We start from the raw sequence: 6,922 nt of genomic DNA on the forward strand, positions 1-6,922 counted from the left end.
AGGTCCTCTCCTCCTATTGATGATCGATTTTGCAATCCTCTACCATACACATGCTGCTTGAACAATTTTAACACATAAATTAAGAACAAATCACATGCTGCACATAGAGGGGTCTGATTGTTCAAGCAGCATGAGATTTGTTCTTAATTTATGTGTTAAAATCTGTAATTTACAGAAATAATGAATGGCTAAAACACACTTTGAAGCTTGGATTACGTTTCATAGAAAATAATGACAATAATAATCAGAGTAAAAGAAAAAAGAAAAAAATAATTCTTAGTAAATGGGAATGATGAAATCTTAAAAATAATAACTGATCTCAATTCATAAGTCTTGAAGATGATAAAGAAATTGAGCTGAGGATTTCACACTAAGTTTGTTCTTAAGATATACTAAATTTAGCTTCTTTTAATAATAATGATGATGACAATGATGATGTTAATAATAATAATTAGAATAATAATAATTAGAATAATAAATAAATAGTAAACAAGCTCTCTACCCTCTTTTCTCAATACACTTGTGGCTATATTTATATTGAAAATGGTAGGATTCAAGAGGGAAAGAATGAGATGGAAGAAGAAAAAGAATGAAGAGAAAGCAAGAGAGAGAGAGAGAGAGAAACAGAGAGAGAGAAAGAGACAGATAGAGACAGAGACAGAGACAGAAACAGAGACAGAGACAGAGAAATCATTCGTTAATTGTTGGAAGTCAGTGAAGACCTCAGTTCATGTGGGTTCTTGACAAGGGCATAGCCATGTTAAGGATCCAAATGTCTCAGATCCATGGAAATGGTAAATCCTTAACCAGAGAAGGTTCAGAGGCATGGCTGCTAAGCCTTCTTCTGATCCTAATATAAATGCTGTTGGTATGTACAATAAATATTCACTGTAGCTTCTTCCCAGCTTACTATTAGAAGACTGGCCCTCTACAGAGACTGCTGCAATTGAGATTACCTAAACCTACTCTTATTCATCTTAATAAAATTACTCTGCCTCCTTGTTTATCAGTATGCAATATCTGTACTCCTTTTTTCAACTGTACGTAATAAACAGGCTGAGATTTCAGGGTATCGAATACTTTTGATCAAAGCCCCATAGCACTAGATGCCAGCCTTTCTGTAAATGTGTCTGTGAGTATGTCCTTAACTCGTTCCCTCATTGCCTCTAGTTAGGATTCGAGGACTCAAGCCATGCAAGGAATGCCTGCAAATGACAATTACATACAACCACCTACTTTAAGCTGATTCTCATCCTCCTTGAACTCTTCTCAGTTCCTGGAAGTAATTCATATAGCTTTTGAATCTGGGGAGGGAGGTGGAGTGATTCTGCTAATGCCAACGCCAACAGAATTTGTAGACAAGGAAGGATGAGCTACAGCTCAATTCATTCTAACCCAGCAGTTACTGCTCTGACAGTCTGGCCCACAGCAAAGCTGCATGTCATCTACACCACAAATTGATATTTGGATACGACCAACATTGTCTCAGAGATACTTGTAGATACAACTTTCACTTTGGTAAAAATTAGGCAATATCAAAGTTGAAAAGGAGATATCTGCAATTTGGATCTGAAGTGTGAGCTGCTGGCCATGCTCACACTTCATAAAAATGGAATATGAGATGTGATATTGTGCCTCTATCTCTGCATATGTTATACATATTTTGATATTCGACATATGTTGTCCATATTTTACACATGTTATCCATATTCAGATATAAAACATGTTAGATGGTTATATCCTGATAAAATGTTATTCTGGATGACTTTTTGAAGGCCTAAGAAAAGAATCAAAATGGAGCTGTTACTTGAGGTATATGAATTGAAAACTTAATGTTTTATTGTTGAAACTAAGGGTATTTTAAATATTTCTCCTAGATTTACCTTGATACACATGCTATCAAATAATTTTAGGTAAAAACTGGATATGGTGGTAGAAGCAAAATGATCAGAAGTTCACAGCCACCTTAAATTATGCAGTGATTTTCTGACCAAAAAAACCAAATGACCCAACACTCTCCTCCTAGTAAAATAATAAATATTTAAATATCTAAATATATATTTGAATATGTAAATATATGGCATACAATTATTTTTAATTAGATATTTTCTTTATTTACATGTAAATTTCTCCTTTCCCAGTTTCCCCTCCAAAAAACAAACAATGAAACAAACAAAAACAACAAGAACAAACCCCTGTTGCCTTCCCCCTCCCCATGCCTGCCACCCCACACTTTCCCACTTATTGGCCCTGGCATTCCCCTACACTGGGGCATAGAACCTTCACAGGGCCAAGGTCCTCTCCTCCTATTGATGATCGAATTTGCAATCCTCTACTATACACGTGCTTCCAGAACAATCAGACCCACCATGTGCAGTCCTTGGTTGGTGGTTGAGACCCTGGGAGCTCTGAGGGTACTAGTTACTTCATATTGTTGTTCATCCTAAGGGACTGCAAACCCCTCATCTCCATAGGTCCTTTCCCTAACTTCTTCACTGGGGACTGTGTACTCAGTTCAATGGATGGCTGTGAGCCTCTACATCTGTGTTAGTCAGGTACTGTCAGAGCCTCTCAGGAGATAGCTATATTAAGGCTGGCTTGTCCTTCCTTCAGTCTCTGCTCCATAGTTAATCTCTGCAACTCCTTCCATGGGTATTTGGTTCCCCCTTTTAAGAAGGAATGAAATGTCCACCTTTTGGTCTTCCTTCTTCTTGAGTTTCTTGTGGTTTGTGGGTTGTTCTTCCTGTACTCCAAACTTCTGGGCTAATAATCACTTATCAGAGAGTGCATACCATATTTGTTCTTTTGTGATTGGGTTAGCTCGCTCAGGATGATATTCTCCAGATCCATCCATTTACCTAAGAATTTCATAAATTTATTGTTTTTAATAGCTGAGTAGTACTCCATTGTGTAGATGTACCACAATTTCTGTATCCACTCCTCTGTTGAGGGACATCTGGATTGTTTCCAGGTTCTGGCTATTATAAATAAGGCTGCTATGAACATGGTGGATCATGTGTCCTTATTACATGTTGGAGCATCTTTTGGGTATATGCCCAAGAGTGGTATAGCTGGGTCCTCCGGTAGAACTATGTCCAATTTCCGGAGGAACCGCCAAACTGATTTCCACAGTGGTTGTACCAGTTTGCAATCCCACCAGCAATGAAGTAATGTTCCTCTTTCTCCACAACCTCTCCAGAATCTGCTGTCCCCTGAATCTTTTACCTTATATGGCATACACTTTTAAATCAAAGTCAAACCAATTACTCTATCTGCAGATCTTATCTTTATATCTAAATATCTTTAAATTAAAATTTTAGTTTGACTACAAAAACTTGAAAGCACTGAATTGTATGAATGTGTCCAATAGACTATGATGACACATCCACTAATGGTTCCACAAACTTACTGAGCATGTAAACCACATCCAGTGGCATTATGCAACCGACTGTGTCATCATTGTTTTACTAAAGAGAAACAATGGTGTAGTGAATCTTGATATTGGAGATGTTTTTTATAAAAAAAAACAAAGCAAAGCTAATCGAAACAAAACAAAGTCTTATCTTGATTAACAGTCACAGAACTGCATTTCATCAAAGATTGGTACAGTCATTTTGGGGAACACATCATCATTATAGCTAAAAGGTAAAAGGATTAGAACCCAGTAGATCTGGGCTGAAGTTTTAGTTATGAACATTATGGCTCTTCATTCATCCTAAAAGAAAAGACCTCCCTTTTAAAGACTTAAACATCTGAAAAGGGCAGAAATTTGAAAATATGAAGATTCTTCTACTAGACATTTAGTTTGTCTAAAGCTCAAATTTGCACTGACAAATTCATCTAGAAAGATCTGGCAATAATTTCTATGAAGCTGCCTATCAGCATGAGTTCCTCTCAACATCAATAAGAATGTGTAAAATTAGTAATACCAGTAGTCTTAAAGAATCAAAATTACTAAATAAATACTTTGGAAATTAAAGAAATACTTGCCCATACATGGTCACTTATAAGAAAAGCTAACATATTTAGGTGATCCTAGAATATACCTTTCCTCCCAGTACTTGGAAGACAGAGGGAGTTGGATCTCTGAGTTCCCGGCCAGACTGGTCTAAAAGCAAGTACCAGGACAACCAAGGCTATACAACGAAATCTTGTCTTGAAAACACCAAAAAACCACACACATATACACATACACACACACACACATAAACACATATATACACAGAGAGGGAGGAGAGGAGGAGGGAGAGAGAGAGACAGAGAGAGAAAGAGAGAAAGAGAGAGAGAGAGAGAGAGAGAGAGAGAGAGAGAGAGAGAGAGAGAGAGAGAGAGGTTTATGGAAAAGTGTTCTCCTAAACTTTTTATTCATTAATCCTTTTTTATGGTCCAGATGTCATCCTTCTCCTGCTGCCCTCCCCTGACTGTTCCCCATCCCATATCTCCTCTTCTCAGCCATCTGTCTCCAAGAGGACATCACCACCCCATCCCCACCCCTCTTGGCCTCCCTGGGGCCTCAAGTCTCTTGAGGGTTATGTGCTTCTCTCACTGGGGCCAGACCAGGCAGCCCTTTGCTGTACATGTGTTGGGGGCCTTATATCCGTTGGTGTACGCTCTCTGGTTGGTAGCGCAGTGTCTAAGAGATCTCATGGGTCCAGGTCTTCCCATGGGGCCACCCTAGTAGACCAACAGAGTTAACTAAACCTGTATACTTTGGCATTTCAAAGATTGAATCACCAACCAAAGAGCATACACAGGCTGGACCTAGGCCTCTCCGCACATATGTAGCAGATATGCAGCTTGGTCTTCATGTGGATACCAAACAACTGGATAGGGACTACTCCAAAAGCTGTTGACAGTCTTAGGGATGTGTTCTTCTAGCTGAACTTGTCTGGCCTCAGTGGGAGATGATGTGCCTAGCCCCACAGAGACTTGATGTGCCTGAGGATACCCAGGGGAGCCCCTACCAGCTCAGAGGACAAAGTGATGAGGATGGGGAGAGATTGTGGAACAGTGTGACCAGGGGCAGTGAGCAGGATATAAAATAAATAAATAGTTTTAAAAATAAAGGGTTAATTAGCTTAGTAGTTGAAACTGTATTCTTAATAACTGAATGAACTGATAAATTGTTCTAATCATATTTTATGCTTTTTAGTTTGCTTTTAAAAGTCATATAAAGTGCATGTATTAACTATATTTTAATTTAAATATTAAAATCAATTTGAAGTTTCTTATAAAACTGTTTACTTTTAATTTATCAGCTTTATTCACTAGACACAGTAAGCCAAATTTAGTAAGTCAAAATTCCTACACAAATCCATAAACAGTCCCTAAAATGTAACAGCTACCTTAATATTCTTTCATTCACTTAAAAACCACGTTCCTTTGCCATTCCTACATCCTGACAAGTTTAATGAAGACTGTGCTTCTATCTAACCTTTGTTTTTTTTGAATACAGGAAATAAATGATATACTTTGTTTTAAATGTGTTTCCTTTTGGCAGTCATAGAGGAGGCTAACTAGAGTAATTGGTAGTGTACAAATTTATAGTTCAATAATAATGGGAGGTTGCCTCAGCCAAATACTTAATGAAATGACACGAATTTTTTTCTTTCATAAAAATATTTAACATTCTAATCATGTAAGAAATGGGATAACATATTCTATAAATAAATGCACACTGAGTAGCACAGTATTTTAAGCCAGACTGAAACATAAGATGTAATAAAGATAATATGCTGAAGAAGCGGTGTCTCTAAACTCCTGACACTGGCTGACTTCTACCTGCTGAACACGAGGACATGCCAAGTTAAATTGTGTGCCAATTCAGGTTTCAGTGGCAGGGCCTGTCATCTGTGTAAAAGCTTCATCACACATGTTTGATCGCTACTCTGGTGCATACCTGTTGAGCTTCATTTACAAGATTGTCAGAGGACTAGATGTATTTTCACAATACCTTCCAAATCTTTAATCAGGCCAGGTCTAATGAAGCCAAGAGGTAATTCATCAATTCTTATTCACTTCCCTTTCACCCAGGAGGATGTTTACAAAGATGGAGTTCAGATGACACGCAACGTTTGTGGGGTTTTTTGTTTGTTTGTTTTTTGTTTTTGTTTTTCCTTTTGAGACCAATAATCCCCAGATTAGCCATGAAAAATACAAGTGCCATTTATTCTTCATCACTGGGGGAACCTGAAAGAGGAGTTTGTTTTATTACAGGGTCCTCCAATACCAGCTCTAAATCCACACAGCCTTCACAGTTTATCGAAGCCTCCTCCACCCTCCACCATGAGAGGTAAATGCTCACAATGCTGACACCCAAAATGAAAAGGATGGATATTAAGCGTCTCACCAGCTATTCCTCAGCTGTCTTCATTCCTGTTTTTGACAGGCTTATTCTTCTGTTTGGCATGGAGGAAACTGGCACCCTTGGAGTTAGCAATGCCTGTGGTCAACCCAGGGTTCTAAATAGTTTATTTAAAGCTGGCCATGTTGAAATTTTTAGGTTCAGTGCTGTGGCTGTGTATCTGGGCAGAGATAAAATGGGTACAATGCAAACCTAAAGATATTCCGAAGCACTCTGGTTTTAGCTGGTAGTATTATTTAATTTAGTCTATTGTGAGCGTCTGTGTATTCAAAAATTTGTCTTGTTTGCTTAGCAGGATTATTCTTCCTAGGTCTCATCCCAGGAAGTAATGTCCACACATGTTCATAATCTTTTCCTTTTAATCTTCTAAAAGAAAAGACCTTTTTAAAAGAAAATAAGGAATAGTCTATACCTTATTTGGTTAAACTTCAGAATACCATTGGCTACATTTATTTATCAGCCTTAAAATATAACCATGGTCTGTCCTCTCTCTTTCTCTCTCTCTCTCCTCTCTCTCTCTCTCTCTCTCTCTCTCTACCTCTCCCTCTCTCCCTCTCC

The 6,922-nt window shown here is 38.0% G+C and overlaps 1 protein-coding gene and 1 long non-coding RNA gene across 8 annotated transcripts in view; both read right to left on the reverse strand.

Annotated features, from left to right (window-relative positions):
- Lrp1b (LDL receptor related protein 1B) overlaps positions 1-6,922 on the reverse strand; it is a 1,939,581-nt gene that overhangs the window by 1,910,935 nt on the left and 21,724 nt on the right. The gene's annotated exons all lie outside the window — the stretch shown is intronic.
- LOC116090132 overlaps positions 6,151-6,922 on the reverse strand; it is a 1,131-nt gene continuing 359 nt past the window's right edge. The window contains exon 2 of one of the 2 annotated variants that reach the window (XR_004118569.1): positions 6,151-6,524. This is a non-coding gene — a long non-coding RNA (uncharacterized LOC116090132). Of the gene's footprint in view, positions 6,745-6,922 lie in introns of both variants that reach the window. The other variant, XR_004118568.1, reaches the window with a different exon arrangement.

This window comes from Mastomys coucha, unplaced genomic scaffold, assembly GCF_008632895.1.
Source record: "Mastomys coucha isolate ucsf_1 unplaced genomic scaffold, UCSF_Mcou_1 pScaffold15, whole genome shotgun sequence".
Lineage (NCBI taxonomy): Eukaryota > Metazoa > Chordata > Mammalia > Rodentia > Muridae > Mastomys > Mastomys coucha.